The sequence below is a fragment of the Heteronotia binoei genome, chromosome 1, assembly GCF_032191835.1.
Source record: "Heteronotia binoei isolate CCM8104 ecotype False Entrance Well chromosome 1, APGP_CSIRO_Hbin_v1, whole genome shotgun sequence".
Lineage (NCBI taxonomy): Eukaryota > Metazoa > Chordata > Lepidosauria > Squamata > Gekkonidae > Heteronotia > Heteronotia binoei.
This window is the reverse complement of record NC_083223.1, coordinates 198199902-198226789: the sequence shown is the minus strand read 5'-3', so window position 1 is coordinate 198226789 and position 26888 is coordinate 198199902.

The following is a 26888-nucleotide window of genomic DNA, read 5'->3' as shown; positions in this document are numbered from 1 at the left end:
GAGCAGTCTTGCAGGCCCTGAAGAATTGAAATAGATCCTGCAGGGCTCTCTTAATCCTTTATTATACCTTCCCAACAATTCTGTGAGGTAGTTTAGGCTGTGAAAGGATAACTGACACAAAGCCACCCCGTGAATGTCATGGTGTCCTTACGGGGACCCCACACATAGCTCACATCTCTCCTGTGCAGCAGGAGCTGCATTGGCTCCCAGTGGAGTGCAGGATTGGGTTCAAGGCATTGGTATTAACCTTTAACGGTCTCAGTTGCCAGGGACCCACATATTCCTAGGCAGGGATCATTGTGTAGAAAAATAGGTGGTGGAGCTCATCCAGGGATTGTTATGCAGCTGCACATACTATTCAATGGACAAGGAGGTGGAACTCTCAGAAAGGTGCAGGAGCTGTGCTCCTTTGAGCTCCCACTGAATCTGAGGCCTGTTCCTAGGGCAGTCTCTCTTGGTATACCCATTGACCAACATCTGCTAGTGGTACCCAACCCAAGAGACCAGCTTTTTCTGCCCTGACTCCAACCTGTTGGAACTCTCTGTCAACTTCTATCCAGACCCTTTGGGAATTACTACCATTCTGCAGGGCCTGTAAGGCAGAGATGTTCTGCCAGGTATTTACTATTTGGCTGAGGACAGTTATAGTTTCCATCTGGTACTCCCTCCACAAGATAACAATACCACTAGGGCTTGATGAAATCTTGCTTTTAGGGAACTGCAATGTTTTTACAGTTTATTTAACTTGGTTTTTATTTTGTCTGGAATTATAACTGTTGTGAAATGGCCTGAGCCCAACTATCAGGAAGGTCAGTCAAAAAATTCAATAAATAAATGAATAAATAAAATGGTGAGTGAGGATTGAACCTGAATCTCCAGAAGCCTATTTCAGTATTCTAGCTACTATCCCACACTGGTCTGGCTGCCACAATTGGGAAACCATAAGAAATCCTAAAACCCTCATCACCATATTCATCACCAAGCATATTGTTGATCTGATCGTCTATCTTGTACAATCCATTAGTGAAGGGCACCAACTGGATGAGTGGACCAGATTGGTGTAAACCTGAAAAACAGGATCTGACTGCCTTTCATAATCCTGTTATATCTGGTATCCAAGTAATTAGTAGCAAGTATTGATAAATAAGTGCTGATAAAAGGAGATAGAAAGTTTTGTAAGTAGATTGCTGCTCTTCTGGAAAATGCTGTTTCTAAATGAGTGAAACATGAACATTTTCAAATTTATTTAATTAATTTTATTTACAAATTTATATTCCACCTTTCTGCCCTTACATGGACCACCAAGGCAGCTAACAATTTAAAACAGACACAATAAAATATTTTAAAACCATTAAAACAAATCTCTCCTCCAAACACATATTGTTAAAACAATTAGAAACAAAGTTAAAATATGTGCAAGACATAAAAAGATATACATTTCATATGTACAAGGAAGGATCACTGAGGGAATGACAAATGAAACAAAAAGGTCATCACCCACTGGTGGAATATGACAATGGAAGAGGGCAAGCAAACCACCTGGGGAGAGAATTACAGAACTTTGGTGCCATGACCAAGAAGGCCCTCTCCTGGGTTGCCATTCTCCTAATCTCAGAAGGCAGGGGAGCCTGAAGCATGACTTTCAAAGATGACTGTAGTGGTTGGGCAGGTTTGTATCCAGTAGACACCCAACTTTTTTTTCATTTTACAGATGCTGAAACTGCAAAAAACAACTGATTTCATTCATTCATGCATGCATTCATTCATTCAATTTACTGAATCACTCCATCCCAACCTAAACTGGGCTCTGGGCAATGTACAACACATACATTAAGAGGTAATATTTCTTACAACATGTTTCTGCCCCATAGCAGTGTTGGAAACTGCAGTGAGAATTTGGCTTTAAACAGGGGCAAGGCGGGAAAAGTAGAAAGAGGTTACTATAGTACAGAGCTTGAGTAACTCCTTTCCTCCCTCTCAATTTCAAATGTCTCAGGAGCCTTGCAAAGCCCTGGCTGGCTCTTTTCACCCCTCCAATCCTAAAACTGGAGAGCCAGTTTGGTGTAGTGGTTAAGTGTGCGGACTCTTATCTGGGAGAACCGGGTTTGATTCCCCACTCCTCCACTTGCACCTGCTGGAATGGCCTTGGTCAACCATAGCTCTGGCAGAGGTTGTCCTTGAAAGGGCAGCTGCTGTGAGAGCCCTCTCCAGCCCCACCCACCTCACAGGGTGTCTGTTGTGGGGGAGGAAGGTAAAGGAGATTGTGAGCCGCTCTGAGACTCTTTGGAGTGGAGGGCGGGATATAAATCCAATATCTTCTTCTTCTTAAATAAATGAAAAGTAAGAATTTTATGAAGGCATAATAACAATTAATCTTACAAAATCTCTCCCCTCCCCTTAATACAAGAATATGGTGGTTATAAAATCCTGGGCCATTCAGTTCCTTGCAATATGATGATGATGAATGTCCTATATTCAGAAGCTTTTTGGAGCCCTAATCCAAGAAATGACTAATGCAATCATCTGTACAAAAGGCACCTTTTCATCGCTTGGCCGGAAGCCTAGTAATTTCATCCTGATTCACAATGACAACTCAGAACAAGTGACCCATTTACAGGGGTTTTCTGAGGTTGACTGCCAACAAGCAGATTGCCCTGGAAAGTAGATGTGAACATGGGGCAATGACATTTCACTACACAAAACAACAAAGCCGAACCATCTGCAAATATAATTGAGTCATCCAAACCATGAAAGTGTAGGGCTACCCACATGGGTCACTTCTAGAAGTCAATATTTACTTATAATGAAATGACTGATTTATGAATTTAGAGATACATATTTCAATTCATTTTTCTTGCTAACAAGAGTTTGTTCACTTTGTTTTGGGGAAAAAATAACACATTACCACCTGCTATTCCTCAGTATCTTTTGGTCAACAGTTGTAAATTTAGAACAAATAATAGACAGAGCAGAAATTAGAACCAATTCCCTACAGCAGCTTAGCCCTGCAGCCTATGCACTAAACTAAATAAATATGTTCCACATTTCTTGCTAACGGCTGGGTGAGAGATCTTCCAGAAATCTATTCTACAACCTTTACACTACAGTTGTAAAGTTCCTGCCCTGCCTATTGCTGCTGAAGTCCTCACTCCCATAATGAAGGAACTTTGTTTGACCCTACTGGAGTTTCTTAACAAGTGAGAATTCATGTGAGAAGAGACAGACAAAAGGAAGTACTTCCAGGGTGGAAGTCATTTATCTATTCTTGCTCAGGAAAAGAGTGGTGTGCATCTCTTCATTAACATCAGAAGTATTATAGTGATAATACACATGAAGCACAGTGGACACTGAGGAAGTAATCATCATAGGCTAACTTTGCAGAATGTAAAAGTAAATATGCCATGAGAAATTTCTTACAGGGAAGCTTTAAAAATCCTTACAGGTACACCTGCATTAATTTTAATTATGACCCAATTGGAATCTTTGCAAATTCTCCATCAGTCAAAGTGAGAAGCTGATCATCTTGTGAATTTAAACAACTATAACTTATGCCCAAGCACTCTAATAATTACTCTTAGTTTTAATTCTTGTTCTTCTTTTTTTAAATCACCAAGGGACTCTTCATTTTTAAAATAGTGAGAAACACAAAACAGGGTTACTTTAAATTAAATACAAGATGGATTTGGCGTTTGCTGACGATAAAACTATGCTTAAAGTTCTTTGCATGAAAGTAAATACGATTCACATTTATGGACATTGATAAATACTTGTGGTAGTGGAAAGTGCCCTCAAGCTGATGTATGGTGACCCTATGGGGTTTTCAAGGCAAGAGATGTTCAGAGGCGGTTTGCCATCGCTTGCTTCTGCATCACAACCCAGGTATTTCTTAGTGGTTTCCCATACAAATACTAGCCAAGGCTAACCCTGCTTCACTTCTGAGATATGATGAGATTGGACTAGCCTGAACTATCCAGCTCAGGGCTGATAAAAGCTATGGGATAGAAAAAGAAGCAGTAAAAGTCTCACAGTGCAATCCTAAACAGAATTTTACCATTCTATTGACTTTAGTGGACTTAGAAGGGTATATCTTTGCTTAGGATTCTACTGTCTGTCATCCAGCTGACGCTTTTGATTCCTCTCCAGGACAGATGTAGTGGTTTTCCCACTTACTGTCATAATTGAATATGACAGCCATCACTTTGATATCACAAGGTTTCATTTGTAGCATAAATGCACCTTTACATGTGATTGCCCTTTATTTCTTTATGTACATTATTTATAGTATGCCTTGTTCACTGAGACTCAAGATCGATTACACATGTAATCCAATAATAAAGGCAATAGGACTTGGATTGCAGAAATTTGAAAACAAGCAGAAATCTGAAACATCTGGAACAAACAATAACTTAAAAATGACACATAAAACAATACAAAAATTACCTAATTGGATCATACTTACAGCAATAGACAATACACAGTCGTATAGTCCACAGTCCCTATCCCCTTTATCAAAGCAACTTTCTGAACCATGTCTTTACAGTACAGCCCTATTACCTGTATAAATAAAAATCTCTCCTGAATAATTAAGTTTTGCACAGTTTACAAAAAGCCAGGAGAATGGGAGCCATCTTAACCTCGTCAGGCAGCCACCCATAAAATGGGGACCACAATAAAGAAAACATGGATAGGTAGCTGTTGATTTGCAGTGTTCAGATAAGCAAAACTGTTGTGGCACAGCACAGGGGAAGAGGTGGTCCAACAGATATGAGGGCCATTTATGCTACCACAAATAAAAATGTATTGCAAATATACTTTATCTTGCTGGGCCCCAGATCTCATGGGGGGGGGGGGAGGGCTTCCTCTGTAAGTTCTGAAGTGTTGCTTTGCTCTTGACAGGAGTATTACCTGCCAGGATTCCACCTGGCTGAGGCTTCAGTATGAAAAAGGAGGAAATGGCACAGTAGCAGAGGGAAACAATCTATTTGTTGCTCCTGCACATTGAATGAGCATTTTCATTGACACAAAGATTTATTTTATATTCAGTCAATGCAGTTCCATCCACATAGGTGTATATAGTTCGGACTTTTAGCTCCATTGCATATCACTACATTTCCTCACACTTGATTATTTTCTATGCTGTTGTCCAGTCACCTAGACTGGACACATTCACCTTGCCCCTCCACCGCCCCCAATTTTTCACAATCTACTTTGATGCCTTGATGGACAGGCATACAATTATAGGCTCTGAATTCTCTCTCTGGTACAAATGGCTCAAAGTGGATCACAATAGAGCCCATTACTTGTATTACATCATGTTTTACAACCTAAGATTAGCCTTAACAGCCATTTGCTTTAAGACCATGCCACGTTAATAGGACACTACTCATGCAAATAGGATCCACAGTGTATTTGTGTTTGTGGTATGATAAGGCTGAGGGTCTTCCTCACTATATGCTGCATTATCCTCTGTATTGGAAACACAAATATAAATCTCTGGTGGCTGTCTTAGCCAGTCTGACTGAATGCACAGCTGAGGAGAAAATAATATTCATTCTTGCAGACATAGACCCATATGTTACATATATCAGAATTCTATGCACTCTGGCTGCCCAAAAAATATGTGCAATAGTGGTGTCTGAACCTTAAAATCTGTAGTTTTGTGATCTGTTTTAAGTGTGTGGCATCTTATCTTGATGATTGTTTTTATTCTCCCTGCTTTATTTAGACCTTTAGGCTCACACTAAACAGTCTATTACTATCACTTGTGGGATAGGGCGGGGTATAAATCATATCCAAATTCTCACCATCTTAAAATAATATAGTGTCATTTGCAACTTGGCCATCTCATTATTGTTCACGTCCAATACCAGATCATGTATGAACAAATTAAATAGTGCCAGTCCCGGACTCCCAGTGTCAATGCCTGTGAAACTCCACTGCTTATTTCCCTATATTGAAGAACAGTTCATTTCTCCTACTCTCTGCTTGCTTCCAGTCTTCAGTGGGCACAGCTGAATCAACATCTTGTATGTGTGTTAAGTGCTGTCAAGTTGCTTCTGACTTATGACAACTTGACTATGAATTTGTGATCCAGCCCAAGCTAGCCTGATCTTGTTACATCTTAGAAGCTAGGCAGGGTCAACCCTGGTCAATATTTGGATAGGAGACCACCAAGGAATACCAGGGTTGCTACACAGAAGAAGCAATGGCAAACCACTTCTGAATGTCTCTTGCCTTGAAAAGCGTACTGGATTTCCATGAGTAAACTGTGACTTGATGGCAGAAGAAAAATGTTCTGTTGTTAGCAGCCTTGTTCAGATCTTTCTGAATCAATCCATCAGTCTACTGAATCAATTCATCCCTTGTTGGCTCTTCCTTTTTTCTGCTACCTTCCAACTTTACCAAGCATTACCATCTGTTCCAGAGAGTTTTGCCTTCTTGTAATGTGACCAAAGTACAATACCCTAAGTTTGGTCATTTTAGCTTCTAGGGAGAGTTCAGGCTTGATTTGATCTAGAACCCACTTATTTGTCTTTTTTGGTGGTCCATGGTATTTGCAAAACTCTAATCCAACACCCACATTTCAAATGAATCTACTTTTCTTCCTGCCAAATTTCTTCATTGTCTAACTTTCACACTCATACATAGTAATGGGAATACTATAGTATGAATTAGCTTGATCTTGGTCACCAGCGAGACATCTTTACACTTGAAGATCTTTTCTAGCTCCTTCATGGCTGCCCTTCCCAGTCTCAATCTCCTTCTGATCTCTTGGTTGCAGTCTCTCTTTTGGTTGATGATGGAGTTCTTCATCATCAACCTTAGACTTATATAGTTCCTCAGATGGTGACTATAGCCATGAAATCAAAAGATGTTTGCTCCTTGGGAGGACAGCTATGGCAAACCTAGGCAGTATAATAAAAAGTAGAGACATCACCCTGCCAACAAAAGTCTGTATAGTCAAAACTATGGTATTTTCAGCCAGTAATGTGGTGTCATCTGCATATCTCAACCTGTTAATGTTCCTTCCACCAATTTTCACTTCACCATCATCTAAATCTAATCCAAATAGTCTCTTGCCCAGAGTATAGGTTGCATGCAGGCCTTTTTTTTTTAGCAGGAATGCATAGGAACACAGTTCTGGTTGGCTTGGCATCAGGAGGTGTGGCCTAATATGCAAATGAGTTTCTGCTGGTCTTTTTCTACCAAAAGCCCTACAAATACCTATATGCTATGTGTGCGTATACACACACACATTTATTTTATTTAAATTGCTAAAGTTTTGTAAGCAAATTAACTTTTGCTTCTGTTCTCCTGTAGCTGAAATAGAAATCTGTGACTAAATAACTCATTTCCAGAATTTGAAACCAAGTTACTATGCTAGAATTATTATCTTCCTAAGAAAAAAGTGTTCTTCAACTACAAGTTTTAAGGAAAATGTTTCCATCATATGACACTATGCAGATGCAAATACTGTTGCAAGTGCAAGATATAAAATTGTGAAGGATCACATCTTCCTACATGTTCCCATGTGGCAGCTTCACCCCTACCAGCAAGGTATGTTATCAGAACCCCCCTTTACTAAAGCATGTCATGCCATGGTTTGGGATTGGGCTTTTCAGGAGTTGCCTCCATGCCTCTGAAGCAACTTCCTAGAGGAGGCCAGTGGGGCTTCTACCTTGCAAGCCTGCCAAACAGAGCTTTCTGGGGTAGCCTGAGCCCAGGCAAAAAGGGAATACCTGGTTATTTGGGGCATTTTTAATGTGTTTATGAAGTAACATTTATGAAATCTTTGTACATTTTTTGTTACCCAACATGCTGGGGAACCTATTATTACATCATTCTCATGTATTTAAAATAGTAATTGAAACCATATCTGGTGGGGAGAAGGTTTACCTCTTGTCTCCCCATGTTCTTTTGAGGATCAACCCCCCGCCCCATAAGGGGGATGCCAGTCTCCAAGCAGCACTTGGGGATCCCCTGTAATTACAGCTCATCTCTAAACTACAGAGATCAGCTCCCATGGATGTTTTGGTGGACTCCATGGCATCGTACCCCACTGAGTTCCCTATTCTTTCCAGGCTTTATCCCAAAATCTCCAGGAGTTTCCCAACCTGGATCTGGCAAGCCTACTCCCCCCATCCCCCACCAGTGACCAGGGAGGACCTGGTAACCCCACCCATAAAAGTTTTGAAAACAAGAAAGGATGGATAAAAGATGGCTGCTCATCTTTCTCCTTTATTTTTATTTACTTCATCATTCTCCTTTCTTATTGAAACTCAAGGTGGATTATAGCATTAAGTGTACATATAACAATGCAATAAGGATACTATAATACATACAATGGACAATACAATAAAACAGGGTTATACAGATTAAACAACAAGGGAATTTGAAACAGCGTAATACATCACACAAACTAGATTTCACAGCAAACAATGATCCAATAAACTAGATTATGCAATTAAAGAGCAATGAAGCACAGAACAATATATCTAATAAACAATGCAATATAAAGGGGTTATCAAAGAGAACTGCCTACAAATTTCACAGGCAAATAAAATTTGGTTTAAATTAGGGCCCTCAGCTACTGGATTTCATACTTAAAAGGCATTTGAGGGTTCTGTGGCTCCTTCTCATCTAATATGTCCTGTATAAAATTCTGTTCCAAAAAGGGTACACAGTTCTATATAGGGCTGAATCTTGATCCTCAGACCCAAGCCTATTTGCTCATGTGTGGTCTTATTGCTGTCAAGCATATGCGTATTAATCTTGTTTCTTTTCTATAATGTTTTCTGAATGAATTAAAAACCCTTGAGTATTAAGACATGCACCCCCTCCCTGTTTCCTCTCTATGCATTTCCCTCAGTCTCCTTTAATGTAACAAAGGTAGGAATGCTTTGAAGGTAGAAGGCGCCAAACCTGTTCCCAAGCTAAGGCCTGGGAAGACAGGAGATTGTAACCGCAATAGATAGTTGAATGCATAAACTGTAGCAGTTCACACACTGGTGTGACATTCCTCCCTTATCTCCCTTCGCTTCTTTGAAGTATTTTTTAATACTGTATGCCTTTCATTGTCCTGTATCACTTTCAATGAGTCCATTGAAAGAGCAACACTGGGTTATCAATAAACTAGAACTTTGCAACAATGTCTGGTTATTAGAATTTTCCATGCTTGACAATTGCCTTAAATGTTGTTATTCACCAACATTTCTACAGCATCTGTAGAGATCTAAGAAAAGTTTCTTTCTTTCTTTCTTTCTTTCTTTCTTTCTTTCTTTCTTTCTTTCTTTCTTTCTTTCTTTCTTTCTTTCTTTCTTTCTTTCTTCCTTTCTTTCCTTTCTTTCCTTTCTTCCTTCCTTTCTTTCTTTCTTTCTTTCTTTCTTTCTTTCTTTCTTTCTTTCTTTCTTTCTTTCTTTCTTTCTTTCTTTCTTTCTTTCCGAAAGTCAGAATAGTTCTGAATATTAGATAATAACAGGATCTAGCCCTAAGCATGCTGATGATGACCAGCCAACCCCCCCCCCCCCAAAAAAAAACCCCATACTGATTTGACTCATTATGACTGAAAATCTCAGAGCCAGTTTGGTATAGTGGTTAAGAGTGGTGGACTCTAATCTGGAGAACTGGGTTTGATTCCTTAGTCCTCCACATGCAGCCAGCGGGGTTGCCTTAGGGCAGTTACATTTCTTTCAGAGCTCTCTCAGTCCCACCTACCTCACAGGGTGGTGGTTGTAAGGGGAGGTGGTTGTAAGTCACTCCAAGAGTCTTTCGGGTAGTAAAGGGCAGAGGATAAACTCAACTCTTCTTCTTAGAAGAAGAAGAAGATATTGGATTTATATCCCGCCCTCCACTCCGAAGAGTCTCAGAGCGGCTCACAATCTCCTTTACATTCTCACCTGAAAAGCCATTAAAACCAACATTAAAAGGTAAAGGTAGTCCCCTGTGCAAGCACCAGTCGTTTCCAACTCTGGGGTGACGTTTCACAATGTTTTCATGGCAGACTTTTTACGGGATGGTTTGCCATTGCCTTCCCCAGTCATCTACACTCCCCGCCCCCCAGCAAGCTGGGTACTCATTTTACCAACCTCGGAAGGATGGAAGGCTGAGTCAACCTTGAGCCAGCTACCTGAACCAGCTTCCGCTGGGATCGAACTCAGGTCATGAGCAGAGGGTTCCGACTGCAGTACTGCAGCTTTACCACTCATAACTTAGCCAGAGCTTAAAATAAGCGTGTGAGATAAAAATAACAGTTAAAACATTGGGCAGGAACCACTGAGAGAATGCCAATCAAAACAAAAAAGTCTTCAACCAAAAATGCTGCATCCTGCATTTTGTTCCTGGGTGATAGGAAACCACCAGGAATAACATGAAGGGGAAGTCAGAGATCTGCAGCAGAAAGGGGGAATCAGTTAGGAGGAAAAAAACCCATTCCTTTAGTGGAAGTCTTCTACAGGAATTTAAAAAGCAGAAATCTTGCCCAAATGAGGAATATTAGAAGGAGCACAGGCTGGCCAAACAAATGTCAGCTGACAGTAAGGCAAGCTAAACATGACTTCTGCCCAGGGTTTTATAGAGGCAGAGAAGAATGCAGTTGTTGCTCAGCAGAGAAAAATTTACTGCATCTAGGCAGCAGCCTGATGGACTCTTGGTATGAATTATTTAGAAACACAGTATGACAAACAATTGAGTGACTTATTGTAGTCAATAACTGTATTTGTATTGTATCAGAACAATATGTCTATTTATTTGTCTGCTTCCTTTATTTTACAACTTATTGTGTAAAACTTGAAATGTAGTTAAAACATTACTTAGTGGTCCTGCATAATTTGAGGCTCTAAATTGTAGTTTACATAGCTTGTGCATTAAACTGGGTCTGCTGGTCTACCTTACCAGGTTGTTTTGAAAACAAAATGGAGAAAGTGTCATGTACACCACTCTGAGACCCTTGGAAGAAGGGAAGGGCAGAAAACATATTGATCCAAATAGTGGCATTTTGACGAAGCTCCCATTTTGGGGAACTTCACAAAAATGGGTAGTGAGCACCTGGTTCCCCTCTCCCATCTGATATGCAGGGGTGCATTATACAAGTCTTTTTTAAAGGTTACAAATTCACTTTTCCACTAGACAGAGACAACTAGGAAGAATGTTGAGGCTTGATTGCAGGGGTTCCCTGCCTGATTGCATGTATTCCTTTGGGTCAAGGCACAGATGTAACATTTTAGCTACAGACCTGTACTACAAAGTGGTGCAAAAAGAGGAATAGGGCAAAGAAAGATTAAAGCAGACAGAAGGGCATGTGAAAAGGGGTGAGTCAAGAACATTTCCCCATTTGCCCAAAGTAATGATGTGCTACATGAATCAAACTCCAGAACAATCTCACAATTCAACCCACATCCTCCTTCAACAATCCAGAGATCCTGGTTTTCCTGCTCACTCCTCCCCCCCTTGATTAGTAACATGCCTTATGAATGACCTTCATGCTGAAGCTAAAACACCCTCCTTTTATGCCCATTGCTAAGCATCAGAACACCCACACAAGCATTATTTTCACATTCACCTTTATTTGGGGGGGGGGGGCACTTTGAAATTCTAAAACAAAACTTTAAGGAAACCACCAGAAAATAAGAGGTTTGCCTTTTTTTAATGCATCTTATTTCAGCTCAAATAAAGTTGGCTGCATTCCTTCTAGTTTAAGTCCCCTTAGATGCTGATTTCTGGGCACCCAATGCCATTTTTTTAAATTATTGTTGTCAGAAAGGTTTTTAATGTCATGGATATAAAGGATATTACAGAGATTTACTAACAGCAGGTGATGATTGCATAACTTTGCCACCAGCAGCCATCTGATTGAAAATGCCAGGTTCTAGCAGTTCCAAGAAGAGATAACATGTCTGATGGGTTAGAACTGGCTGAGGATTTATTCCCTTGCTATTAATCTCATTCCTTCACATAGCTCACCTTGTGCACTACAAAACAGGTCAGAAGACTGTTCATGGTCACATTCATCAGCTCTAGGGAGAGGGCAACTGCGATAAATAAAACACTTCAAAATGCTAATCTCAAATAATAAATTTGTCCAGACCAGACTCTTCTAAACTCTTTTCCCATGGCACAATGTGTCATGTAAAAAGAGATGCATGTGATTAAATTTTTCTTATGTTTTTTTAATCCCAAAAATATGAAATCTTTCCTCTTATAGCTTAATGCCCAATAGGGCTGATTCATACTTTGCTTTTTCAGCTCAGGGACAAAAAAGTGCTGGAGTTTAAATGGTGGGACATATATACAGCATTATTTACTATGAATTGCTTGCACAATGGCTGAGATTCCCTATCATAAACAATGAAGTGATTATGATAAACACTGCTTCTTTTCTGATCACCATTTCCCTGTTGAATGGAGAGAAACCAGACCAATGTAAAAAGTGTCTGTCTTTCATAATTGAGAATGATGTGTGTGTGAAATGGCACGTGAATCAACTGTTAGTAATAGCACTTCTTTCAGATGAGGATTAGCATGAATGGTGATACAAAAATTAATCCAGAACTGTAAAGTACATTTGGGTTTGGTGACTGTTCTCCTGGGGGGGGGGGGGGGCGGGGAGAAGAACTCCATTCTGTTATCTCTTCTTTACTAGTATGTATCTTATTTATCCTTTGTTAAAAAATACCTGCCCTAAGTAAGTATGTTGCAGTTAACAGCCTTAATTTAGTTGAAAATTGGAATCATTGATTTTAGTAAGAGTGATAAAGGCTGCAGTCTTAAACAGAATTACACCATTTTAAAACTGTTGACTTTAGTGGATTTAGAAGGGTGTAACTCCATATAGGATGACATTGTAATTCTGTAGATTAGAGACTAAATTTCAATTCAGTTTTAGGGTTGCCAATCCTCAGTTGAGGGCAGGGGATCCCTTGGTTTGGAGGCTCTCCCCCCACTTCAGCATTATCAGAAAGCAGGTGGTGGGGGGAAAGTCCTCTGGACACTCCATTATACCTGTAAAGACTGGTCCCCCATAGACTATAATAGAAAATCATTCCATGGTTATCTGTGGCTCTAGGAGGCTATTTTTAAGGTAGAAGCACCAAACCTGCAGTACAGCATCTGGTGCATCTCCTCAACCCCCAACCCAATTTTTAAAATGATTGGATTATGGGGTCCAGTTCTATGAGCCCCAAAAGGTGCCCCCATCCTTCATTATTTCCAATGGAAGAAAGGCATTGAAAAGGAACACAATGGCCCAGAACTCTGTTTGGAGTTCAATTGTGCTTGCTCCTGGCTCCACCCTCAAAGTCCCCAGATATTTTCTGAGCTGGACCTAGCAACCCTATTCAGTCTTGATATTTCTTCATATAGTCAGATATCCTGGGGAAATAAGTGTAAATGTTTCAGACGCTAACCTCTAACATCCCATCTTTCAAAGTTATTTCTTTCTTAAGAAGCAGACTGGGTAACTCAATCAATCATTCTGTATATCTTCTTTGTCCAATTAACACCCACCTCCAAACCATAAAATGCCGCTTCTGCTTCCTGTAAATTAATGCTAATAGGGCTTTACAATATAGTCAATGTGAAAGTCTGGTAACCTAGATCTGAGCCCCATTCCTTTAGACCTTGGCCTTTCTGTGTATAAAATAATAATTTATATTTTTCTAAGGTTATCATTTCCTTCCCAGGCACCTATGGGTCTCCACTAGGGCTGCCAAGCCCCCGGTCCAGGTGGGGGTTCCCCCACCCAGGAGGTTCCCAACCGGCAGGCCCACATTGGGCTGGTGAGGGGAACCTCCCCCTACATTGCTGGCATGATGACATCACCTGGAAGTGACACCATCGCACTGGCGATTGTGCACAGCGGCCGCTCTAGCTGTTTCTGCGAAAACTCTGTTTTCCCTGGACGCTCTAGCGATTTGGGCCGGAAAACTCTATGGTACAATAGGTACCATAAAGTTCCCCCCTCCTAAATGACTAGAGTGTCCGGGAAAACATAGAGCGGCCGCTGCGCATCATCAAGAGCATGATGACATCACTTCCGGATGATGTCATTGCATCGTGCGCACAAAGCACACGTGAAAGTCCCCCACTCTGGGAAGCAGGGAACTTGGCAACCCTACTCTCCACAATGCAGTCTTGAGTCTGGACTGGTGAAGGTTTAGTTTATCTGCTGAAGCCTCCTAGATTCTCAGAATGTGCCTTGATATGTGTGGGACACGACTTTAATTGGGAAGTCCACAAGCATGCTTAAGGGTTAATACACAGCTAGGCCTGACTGAGAAGAAAAGACAGTAGAGTTACCAATATTTCAGTCTTATCTTTAACAGAAACATGCACTGTGCCTTACTGCATTTCTACTGTGTTTCTAAGCAACCAGGGCTTTTTTTGAGCAGGAACGTACAGGAACACAGTTTTGACTGGCTTGGTGTCAGGGTGTGTGTGGTCTAATATGCAAATGCTGGACTATTTCTACAGAAAAAAGCCCGGTAAGCAGGGCTTTTTTTTTGTAGCAGGGACTCCTTTGCATATTAGGCCACAAACTCCAATGTAGCCAATCCTCCAAGAGCTTACAGAGCCTACTGTAAGCTCTTGAAAGATTGGCTAAATCAAGAGTGTGTGGTAGGGTTGACAAGTCCAATTCAAGAAATATCTGGGGACTTTGGGGGTGGAGCCAGGATAAGACTTTGTCTTCAGGGGATATGTTCTTGTCTTTATGTTTGGTTTTGTAACTATGTGTTACAACTATTGTCTCTTTAACAAGTATTTATTTATATAAAGTTTTTCATAGTAAGGTGGGTTGTTCGTGGATGTCTTTGGGCTTTGTTCCTGCCCCACCTGGGGATTGGCAACCCTGGTGTGTGGCCTAATATGCAAAGGTGTTCCTGCTACAAAAAAAAGCCCTGCAGGCTGTAAGCAACAATAGAAGTAAAGGGGTCTTAAAGCCCAACCTAGATTTATCTGGTCAAGATGCATGCAAAGTAGAACTTCTTTCCTGTCCAGTGAGCTGCTGCCAGCCTGGCAAAATGTATCAGCAGTGTGTAGCTGACTCTCACAATGGAATTATGCTAGATGTTGCAGCCAGTTAGTATGTATATATGCTAACATGTGCCAGTGTGTAATCGAGGGTATATAAAATTGTGACCATTTTGAAAGAAGGGAAAACACAGTAACAGTGGTACAAAGAAAATAAAAGCCATGATGCAACTAACTACATGTTCCCTCCTTCCGCTTCCAACTCACCCACCACTCTTTGGATGAGGGAACTTTCCTGCTGTAGCCTTTCTCCAGCTCAGCCTTTCCAGCGAGAACACTTCTCATTCCCTAGCCTTTTTATTCTTTCCTCCCATGTTCCACCCCTCTATTGTCCACTGGGCGAGTTTTCCCTCCGGAACTTCTGCCCACCTTCAGGTGGTTAGAACAGAATAAACACCATGAACAGAACTAACAACCATTATGATGTACAATTCAATAAATATTTAAAACCAATATCAATGTGTCAATATTTCATTCCAAAATATATAAAAATTATATTCATATCCTACTCATATTAGTTCACATAGTTCCAAAGTCTCATGTTCATTGGATAAGACCCAACATGTTCTGAAGTATTTAAAATGCCACTAGCAGTCTTTTCAAGATTAAAGTGCAGCCAGCTTCATAACGGGAAAAAAGTGCTTGGGCTTGAAATAATCTTCTCTGTGCCCTGGAAGTTCAGTGGGGTGCCTTGAGCCAGTCACCCACTTTCACCCTATTAACCTACCCCACAGGGTTGTTAATAGTATAAAATGGAAGAGAGGAGAAGGATGCTGTAAACCATTCTGAGTCCTCAGTGAGGGGTGAGTGGAGTAAAACCTCATGTGAAGGAGTATTTTCAAAACTGCTAGCCTCCTATTGTCCTTTTTTCTCAGTCACATTTAGTGATGTCACTAAATCGCAGGCTTAGAGTATGAATTGTCTAAACTTATAATATTTAGATTGTATGTTGGGGAGAAATAAGTTGGAGTCCAGTGGCACCTTTAAGACCAACAAAAGTTTTATTCTGGATATAAACTTTCATCTTGGTCTAAAAGGTGCTGCTGAACTCAGACTTTGCTCTGCTGTTTCAGACCAACACAGCTACCCACCTGAATCGATCTTCATGGTTGGGGAGAAATGTTTGTGATTTTCAATCAAGAGTACTACAAGCCTATGCTCCCTTTCTATTCCTGCACATTATGTATTCCTCAGACCAAGCACTCAAAAAAGGCTGCTGCAATGTTGTCAATTTGGTACATTGCTTGTTGATTGATGAAATTGATGTTGGAATTGAAATGAAATATATGCAATATTTAGCACAATACACTGGCTTCTGACTTCTCCCAAATCTCTTGTCTGGCAGTTTCCAAATCAGGAAATGTAGAGTATGCAAGTATATCATAAATGGCCAACTGTGCGCACCCATGAACTACAGTTCCCAACTAGCAAGGCAACAACACTGCCTAGAAGAGACGTATGCATGCACAAAAAATGGTATGTGCGTGTGTGAACCAGTTAAAAACTTTCAAAACTTGTTTTTGCTTTAGCATTGTCTATAAATACATGTCATGAGGCACCAATTCTGCATTGAGGTGGGGTAAGTGTTTATACTATGCACTAACATGACCTTTCCCATTAATTGTTTAAAATTTCCCATTTAAAAGTATCTTCTCCATCCCAAGTGGATGTAAAAATGCATTGTGCCAGTAGTGGAAATGTGTTAGTGTTCCAGCAACTGAAACCACTTTAAAGAATCAATGCAATAATTGTTAAGTTCTACTTATCTCATGCTACAAACAGGAGTGGTGGTTTTAAACAAATTAGATGAACAACACTACTACCAAGCAAGCAAGTCATAGCATTGTAGTTTGTTATGTGAGACCTCTGCTTGTGAGAAATATTGTAATTCAGGGCCCTCATCCTCAGCTCTTCATGTCTCTGGGTATGACAATGAGATACCTTCAAGGCAGCCCTTAAAAGGGGAAAGTTGCATTTCTTCTTCATAACAGGCAAAAGGGATGTGGTAGAAAGCTGATGAAGAACAAAGCAGTCATTGTGTCCTGAGATATACACAGGACAAAAAGGAATCACTGGGTGCATCCCACAGAATAACATGTCTTAAGGCTACCAAATGTTCAACAATCACTATCCACATGGCTAATTTTTGGCATTAACAGCAAGCACTTGCCCACACTTCCAGTCGGAAATGAAAAGTGCAGTGCAGGAACTAGGTATGCCTGGGAACATAGAATGGAAAAGTAAGTCTATGATTAAAAGAGAGAGGGGGATTATTATTACATTCTTGGCTGGACTTCACATGATTCAAAGTGGCTGCTTCTATGGCAGTGATAATGCCCTGGGATATAAGTTATATAAAGACCAACAAGAGAAAACAGATTATTTACACTGTGCATGAATAAAATAAAGGTCACCCACAGGGATAACAGTGTATTCTATTCTGGTGGGTAGATGTGTTGGTTTTAGGGTTACCAGGTCCAATTCAAGAAACATCTGGGGACTTTGGAGACATTGGGGGCAGATCCAGGAAACACTGGGGGTGCAGCCAGGAGCAAGGTTGTGACAAGCATAACTGAACTCCAAAGGGAGTTCTGGCAATCATATTTAAAGGGACCACACATTTTTAAATGCCTTCCCTCCACTGAAAAATAATGGATAGGGGTACCTTCTTGGGGGCTCATGGACCCCATGGTCCAATCTTTTTGAAACTTGGAGGGTGTTTTGAGGGGAGGCACCAGATGGTATGCTGAAAATTTGGTGCCTCTACCTAAAAAAACAGACCCCAAGTCCCAGGTACCCATGGATCAATTCTCCATTATACCTTATGAGAATTGGTTTCCATAGGGAATAATGGAGTGTCCAGCAGTCATTTCCTCCCCCCCCCCTGCTTTCTGATGACCCTGAAGTGGGGGGCGGGCCTCCAAACTGGGGGATCCCCTGCCCCTATCTGGGAATTGACAACCCTAGTTTGTCTGAAGCAGCAGAATAAAGTTTGAGTCCAGTGGCCCCTTTAAGACCAACAAAGCTATAAGCTTTCATGTGGACACATGCTTATATCTTGTTGGTCTTAAAGGGGCCACTGGACTCAAACTTTGCTCCAAGATATTCTACATCATACAGACCTCAAGTCTCAGCTTCATCATACTAAATGTGGAGTGTTTTCTAATGTGCACTTAACACACACACACATACACGCACAAATCTGCCAACAACATGTAAACAAGTATATCTGTAAAATATGCACACATGTACTCAGTCATGTCTGTAAGCCAATGTGTATTTACTTTAAGGAAAGGAAAGGTTCCCTGTGCAAGCACCAGTCGTTTCCGACTCTGGGATGACATTGCTTTCACAACGTTTTCACGGCAGACTTTTTACAGGGTGGTTTGCCATTGCCTTCCCCAATGATCTACACTTTCCCCCCAGCAAGCTGGATACTCATTTTATTGACCTCGGAAGGATGGAAGGCTGAGTCAACCTGAGCTAGCTACCTGAAACCAGCTTCCGTTGGGATCGAACTTAGGTCATGAGCAGAGCTTAGGACTGCAGGTTTAAATCATTTATTCAGCTGAATATGCATTGAAAGTAACATAAGACTTTCTCTACACCAGTTTGGTGTAGTGGTTAAGTGTGCCGACTCTTATCTGGGGGAACCGGGTTTGATTCCCCACTCCTCCACTTGCACCTGCTTGCATGCCCTTGGGTCAGCCATAGCTCGGGCAGAGGTTGTCCTTGAAAGGGCAGCTGCTGTGAGAGCCCTCTCCAGCCCCACCCACCTCACAGGGTGTCTGTTGTGGGAAAGGAATGTAAAGGAGATTGTGAGCCACTCTGAGACTCTTCAGAGTGGAGGGCGGGATATAAATCCAATATCTTCTTCTTCATCTTCTTCTTCTCGATGTGCATAGAAAGAAAAATCATGTGGCTACTGTAGGTAGATTATATGTGTTTACTGAAATCCATGTACAGGGTTTATGTGTGGTTATATTCAAGGAGCAGAAGTACAGGTGTTTTCACACAGGGCTTACCCCGGAGCGACGTCCCTCTTCACCGCGCAGCATCTGCGCGGATTTCGCACCAACTGCTCCGCAGAACCGGGAAGAGCCACAAAGTCCCACGGCTTTTGCGTCGCAAATGTAAACCGCCAAAAACCAGTTTACATTTGCGACGCAAAAGCCGCGGGACTTTGCGGCTCTTCCGGGTTCTGCGGAGCAGTTGGTGTGAAATCCGCGCAGACGCTGCGTGGTGAAGAGGGACGTCGCTCCGGGGTAAGCCCTGTGCGAAAACGCCCTACATGTATGCACCAGTAAAATTCTGAACAAAAGACTTTTGGTATGATCACACCAAAGCAATTTATTTTTGTAATCAGGTCTCATTTGGGGGGAAAGTCTTCTATCTCCTCCGGAATAGTGTTATTATGTATTTGTAGCTCACCTTTCTCACTAAGGCACCTTACACAGCATGAAACAATGGAACCAAATTGCATAATAAGTACAATAGGAGAGTTGCCAAAGAACAGCTATCTCAGTTTTCCAAGTCAGTATGAAAATGACACTTCCACACCACCTTCTGGGAGCATTTCTGAAACCAAAGAGGAGGGATATAATACACAGTCTATAAGGAGAGGAATACAGAATACATTTACAGGGCTGCCAAGCTCTACCATGGGCCCCCAGACAAAGATTCCACCTACCCCCCATATGACCTTGATCCAAACCAAATACCATACCAAAACAAATCATTTGGCTTGCTGTTACTATAAATCCATAGTAATAAAAGAATCAGTCTGTCTCTCCATCTGTTATTTATTTCCTTTATTTATATCCTGCCTTTTCCCCTAATGGGGATAGGGTTTTCATCTCTCGGTTAGAAAATGCATGGAGATTTTAGGGGTGGAGCCTGGGGAGGATGGGGTTTGGAGAGGGGGACATCTTAGCAGGGTATAATGCCACAGAGTCCGCCCTCCAAAATGGCCATTTTCTCCAGGGAAAATTATATTGGTTGTCTGGAAACCAATTGTAATAGTGGGATATCTCCAAGTGCCATCTGGAGGCTGGCAGGCCTAATTGTGGACTCAAAGCAACTTACATAGAATAATAAAGTTGGAATGGATCTTCGGGGTCATCTAGTCCAAGCCCCAGCACAATATCTTCTCCCTCCCAGCCACAGTGATACCTGCTGTATGCCCAGAAGATGGCAAAACACAAAACAAACAAACAAAAACCCTCCAGGATCCCTGACAAAATTGGCCTGACAAAACTGGCCCCATCATTCTCCTCTTCTCCATTTTATCCTCAAAACAACCCTGTGAGATAGGTTAGGCTTAAAGTGTGTGTAGGGTTGCCAGATCCTGCCTCATTGCCAGTAGGGGACTTTGGGGGGCATTCCTGGAGGGGAAGGAATGTCCCCAACACAATGATGTCATTCAGAAGTGACATCATCATGTTAGGGACACAGCCCCATGGAAGGCGCTGTTCGTGCCAGTTTGCAAGAACCATTTAAAGCAAGCTTGTCCAACCTATGACCCAAGGGCCGCATGCGGCCCAGGATGGCTTTGAATGCGGCCCCAACACAAACTCATAAACTTTCTTAAAACAGCACCTGGAACTGTGTGCTGCAGTGGCAGCAGATCCTGGGACTGAGGCTACATCTGGTTGCTTTTTCCTCTTTCTTGCTCCCCCCCCCCACCAACAGAGAGGACACCAGAGCTGACTCAGAGCATATGTGTGTGAGTGCTCTTCCTTTGCTCCTGGGCACTCTCCAGCTCTTCTTACCATACCATACCAAACCTTTAATGGCATAACAGTTGCAAATAAAAATACACAGAATATAAAAATTTAAACATTGGAGATAAAATCAAAATGAAACCGAGCTTACAGATGCATTCATACATGGTCAGATTTATTTAAGGATGTCAGCCAAAAATTTTGCCACAGCCTCACTAACCTCCTCCTCAGTATTGTTCAATAAATAATAACAGGGTGGCAGAATAGACAAATCTGGGGAGAAAGAAAGCGTGCAAAATAAATCTTTATGGAGATTATGAAAAAAGGAACAATCAAGCAATATATGCTGAATTGAGTTGGAAATATTTGCACCACAGGAACAGAGTCTGTCGCCTAAAGGGACTCGAAGATATCTCCTTTGTAAAACTTTGAAGGGAAATGCATTTAGTCTAGCCAACATAAATGCCCTGCGATGACTTGGAATGGTTAAGTCTGATAGATAATGGGGCATTTTGCCGCAGAAAGCATAAAGACCTAAGGAAGCTGGGGAGCAAATATAAGGGTCTGCAAAGCAAAGCAAAGCAAATTTTATTTTTATATCCCGCCCTCCCCCGCCCGAAGGCGGGCTCAGGGCGGCTCACAGACATGAGCGGTCTGTTGGCCGTAGTTTCGTTTCCTCCAATTCCCACAGTCTCAATTTAATACATCTGAACAGCATTTCTTTCTTCCTGCTGTGGCCCTTCTGGATCTCCCACCCAGCACAAAGAGCCTTTGGCTGTGCTCTGGAAGGAGTGGCTGTGGGCTCCTCTGTGGGAAAGTTGGGGAGTAGCAGAGCCAGCCTCCCAAGCTCCTGGACAGGATTGTGGGGTGCAGTAGGAGCTTTCTCCGTCGGGGGGCTGCTGGCCCCTCTTTGTGAAGGCTGGAAGTGGGTCTCCTGCTTTAAAAACAAATCAAGAACCCTCTCCCCCACTTTTTTTGCTCCTGACAGTAAGTCTTCTGCACTTTAAAAACAAGCCTGTGTCTATTAGCATCAATGAAATTACTGCTTCTTTCCATGTATTGGGAATTTTCCCATCTGTTCTTATAATGTTCATCAGTTTCTGAAGTTTTGGTAATAATGCCTCTGCAAGAATTTTATAAAATCTTGCCATAAAGCCATCTGGACAGGGTGCTTTTCCTTACTTCATTGAGTTAATCGCCTCCTCTATTTCTCCTCTTTCAGTTGGTTTATTCAACACCTTCTCCATGTTTTCTCTTAAGGGATTTACCTTAATTTTCTGTAAATACGCATCAATTTTTTTACCATCCATGCTTTGACTTTTAAATAGCTTGCATAGTATTTATAAAATTCCCTTTTAATTCCTTCATGATCAACAATATCCTTTCCTCCCAACACAATTTTGTTAATTACTTTATTCTCCCTTCTTTTTTCCATTTGCCAAGCCAGATATTTTCCTGGTTTATTCGCTCCTTCAAAAGATTTCTGTTGGAGTCTTTTTAAATTCCATTCCACCTCTTTATTCAACAAATGTCTCAATTGGCTTGTAATATTGCAATCTCTCTTATAATTTCCTTTTTCCCAGGTTGCTTTTTAAGCTCCTTCTCCTTTTTTTCAATTTCTTTCTGAATGTCTATCATTTGCTTATTTTTGGCTCTTTTATCTTTATTATTCAATGTAATTAAAATGCCCCTCATTACCGCCTTGTAGGCATCCCACACAATTTGAAACTGAGTGTCCTCATTCTCATTTATTTGGAAGAAGCATTTAGTTTCCTTTTCCAGAGACATTACTATCTCCTATTTCTGTAGCAAATCCTCATTTATCTGCCATCTTGGAATCATTTTCGCTGATTTTGCAGACTACATTATTGGATTGTGGTCTGCCCCTATTTTAGGAAGTAGCTCTATTTTCTTCGCTAATAGTCCAAGATCTTTTGTAGACCATATTATATCAATTCTCAAGAAAGAATTATGCCTTGCTGAAAAATAAGTATAGTCACGTACTTTGGGGTTTGATTCCTTCCAAATGTCTTCTAAACTCTCTTGTTTTACGAGCGCAAAAAATGAGTTTGGTAATTTTCCTTCATTTTTTTTTCCCAGACCTGTCCAGAGTATTTTTTACTGTTCCATTAAAATCTCCCATTATCATAATTTGTTCATACACCACTTGGTCTAATTATTGCATAATATCTTTTTAAAAGGAGTCTTTTGCTCCATTTGAGGCATATATTCCCAACAACAAAGTCCTATTATAGTTCAACGTCACTTCCACCGCAATATATCTGCCATTATCATCTTTAAAAATTAATTTTGGGTCTAATACTTGTTTGATGTAAAAAACTACACCCCTTTTTTTCTCCTTAGCCAATGAACAAAATTCCATCCCAAATTGTTTATTCCACAAAAATTTATAATCTGTTAGTTTGAAATGTACTCCTTGCAGGCAAATTATGTTACATTTTTGTTTCCCAATCCAATGAAAAGTTGCCTTTCTTTTTTGTGGTGAATTTAGTCCATTTATATTCCAAGATATTAATTTGTAATCCATAATGGGTTTTATTCTTGATCTGTTCCCCCAAAGTCCTTATGCTCCCCCCCAAATTTTGTCATTTCCTGAGTATTTGTGATGGTGAATCTCTGTCCTTTAAATTCAAAACATAAACTTTCTGGGAGTACCCATCTGTATCTCATTTCTTTTTCTCTCAGCTTTTTTGTCAACTTTTTATAGAGTCTCCTGTCCCTGATGACTTTCCTTGGCAATTCTTTCACGATTCTTACACAGCTGCCATCCACCTCCAAAGTGCTCTCAGATTGTTTACTCAGAATCTTTCCCACCATATCTCTTGTCACAAATCTTACTACCACATCTCTTGGTAGTTTGTTTCTTCTGGCATATTCCAAATTTACTCTGTAGATATAGTCATAGAGATGATTGGTTTCATCTGGGTCTTCATCTAAAAATTCAGCAATAATTTTTATTATATATGTCCTTAAATGTCTCAATAGATTCAGGTACCCCTCTTAACCGTATCTGATTTTCCATTAATTTTCAGTCAAGTAGTAGTGCTTTCTCCTGCATTTTTTGAATAGTGGAATCCACTATGTCTATTCTTGTACCTTGGTCTTTCACCTTTTCTTCCACCTCTTGAACTTTCTTTATAGCTGCTTGAGAATCTTTTCTAAGAGCAGTTTTTAAACTAAATCTTGGGGGAAAGCCGACAGGAGATGAAATGTCTCTGGTTTGGGAGGACTCGTCTCAAAGAGATGAAGGGTTAGCTGTTATTTTTCTACCGGGTAATGGACCAGAGTTGTCCACTGTGAAGGTGACAAACAATATGGACTGTCTGCCAGAGTCTCGAGGCGGCAGGAGGAAGGTGGCGGGCCTAGCTCGCCTGGAAAATTATAGATGTTTGTATGCAAATGCTAGAAGTGTTCGAAGTAAAATTGGTGAATTGGAATGTTTAGTGTTGGGAGAAAACATAGACATTGTGGGAATTTCAGAAACTTGGTGGAATGAGGAGAATCAGTGGGACACGGTGATTCCTGGATATAAGCTATATCGGAAGGATAGGGAGGGAAAGGTTGGAGGTGGGGTGGCTCTGTATGTCAGAGAGGATATACGGTCCAGTAAGACTGAGGTCAGAGAATTAGATTCACTTTTAGAAATACTTTGGGTTGAAATAGAGGGCCCAAAAGGAAATTTAACTATGGGAGTTTGTTATCGCCCACCAAATCAAAAGAGAGAGGATGATTATAATATGATGGAAGGCTTAAAGATAGCAGCTAAACATAAAAACTGTGTCGTAATAGGTGATTTTAACTACCCACAGATTGATTGGGTCAATATGTGTTCTGGTCGAGAGAAAGAGATTGAGTTTCTAGATGCTCTCAATGACTGTGCTATGGAGCAGATGGTCTCAGAACCTACCAGGGGTGGGGCGATCCTGGATTTGGTCCTAAGTAATGCCCAAGACTTGGTGAGAGATGTAAAAGTGATTGCGCCACTTGGGAGCAGTGACCATAATGTTATTGATTTCACCGTTTGTATAAATAGGGAGTTGTCCAAAAAGACCGCCACAACCATGTTTAACTTTAAAAGGGGTAAATACACTGAGATGAGGAGGCATGTGAGGAGGAAACTGAAAGGAAAGGCACATACAGTCAAAACCCTTGGGGAAGCTTGGATGCTATTTAAAACTATAATCCTAGAAGCTCAGATAAAATACATACCACAAGTTAGGAAAGGCACAAACAGGCATAAGAAAAGGTTTGCGTGGTTAACAAACAAAGTAATGGAAGCTGTAAAAGGTAAGAAGGACTCCTTTAAGCGGTGGAAAACCAGTCCAAGTGAGATTAGTAAAAGGGAACACAGGCTGTGGCAAATCAAATGCAAGACTGTGATCAGGCAGGCAAAAAGGGACTATGAGGAGAATATTGCAAAAAACATAAAGACCAACAATAAAACTTTCTTCAAATATATTAGAAGTAGGAAACCAGCCAGGGAGGCAGTGGGGCCCTTGGATGACCATGGGGTGAAAGGATTACTGAAGGAGGATAGGGAAATGGCTGAGAAGCTAAATGAATTTTTTGCCTCCGTCTTCACTGTGGAAGATGAGAACTTTTTGCCCGCCCCAAAACCACTAATTTTGGAAGGGGTATTGAAAGACCTGAGTCAGATTGAGGTGACAAAAGAGGAGGTCCTACAACTGATAGACAAATTAAAAACTAATAAGTCACCGGGTCCGGATGGCATACATCCGAGAGTTCTGAAAGAACTCAAAGTTGAACTTGTGGATCTTCTAACAAAAATCTGTAATCTTTCATTGAAATCTTCCTCCGTTCCTGAGGACTGGAAGGTAGCAAATGTCACCCCCATCTTTAAAAAAGGTTCCAGAGGAGACCCGGGAAATTACAGGCCAGTCAGTCTGACTTCAATACCGGGAAAGTTCGTAGAAACCATTATCAAGGACAGAATGAGTAGGCACATTGATGAACACGGGTTATTGAGGAAGACTCAGCATGGGTTCTGCAAGGGAAGATCTTGCCTCACTAACCTGTTACATTTCTTTGAGGGGGTGAACAAACATGTGGACAAAGGAGACCCAATAGATGTTGTTTACCTTGACTTCCAGAAAGCTTTTGATAAAGTTCCTCATCAAAGGCTCCTTAGAAAGCTTGAGAGTCATGGAATAAAAGGACAGGTCCTCTTGTGGATCAAAAACTGGCTGAGTAATAGGAAGCAGAGAGTGAGTATAAATGGGCAGTCTTCGCAGTGGAGGACGGTAAGCAGTGGGGTGCCGCAGGGCTCGGTACTGGGTCCCATGCTCTTTAACTTGTTCATAAATGATTTAGAGTTGGGAGTGAGCAGTGAAGTGGCCAAATTTGCGGATGACACTAAATTGTTCAGGGTGGTGAGAACCAGAGAGGATTGTGAGGAACTCCAAAGGGATCTGTTGAGGCTGGGTGAGTGGGCGTCAACGTGGCAGATGCGGTTCAATGTGGCCAAGTGCAAAGTAATGCACATTGGGGCCAAGAATCCCAGCTACAAATACAAGTTGATGGGGTGTGAACTGGCAGAGACTGACCAAGAGAGAGATCTTGGGGTCGTGGTAGATAACTCACTGAAAATGTCAAGACAGTGTGCGTTTGCAATAAAAAAGGCCAACGCCATGCTGGGAATTATTAGGAAGGGAATTGAAAACAAATCAGCCGGTATCATAATGCCCCTGTATAAGTCGATGGTGCAGCCTCATTTGGAGTACTGTGTGCAGTTCTGGTCGCCACACCTCAAAAAGGATATTATAGCATTGGAGAAAGTCCAGAGAAGGGCAACTAGAATGATTAAAGGGCTGGAGCACTTTCCCTATGAAGAAAGGTTGAAACGCTTGGGACTCTTTAGCTTGGAGAAATGTCGACTGCGGGGTGACATGATAGAGGTTTACAAGATAATGCATGGGATGGAGAAAGTAGAGAAAGAAGTACTTTTCTCCCTTTCTCACAATACAAGAACTCGTGGGCATTCGATGAAATTGCTGAGCAGACAGGTTAAAACGGATAAAAGGAAGTACTTCTTCACCCAAAGGGTGATTAACATGTGGAATTCACTGCCACAGGAGGTGGTGGTGGCCACAAGTATAGCCA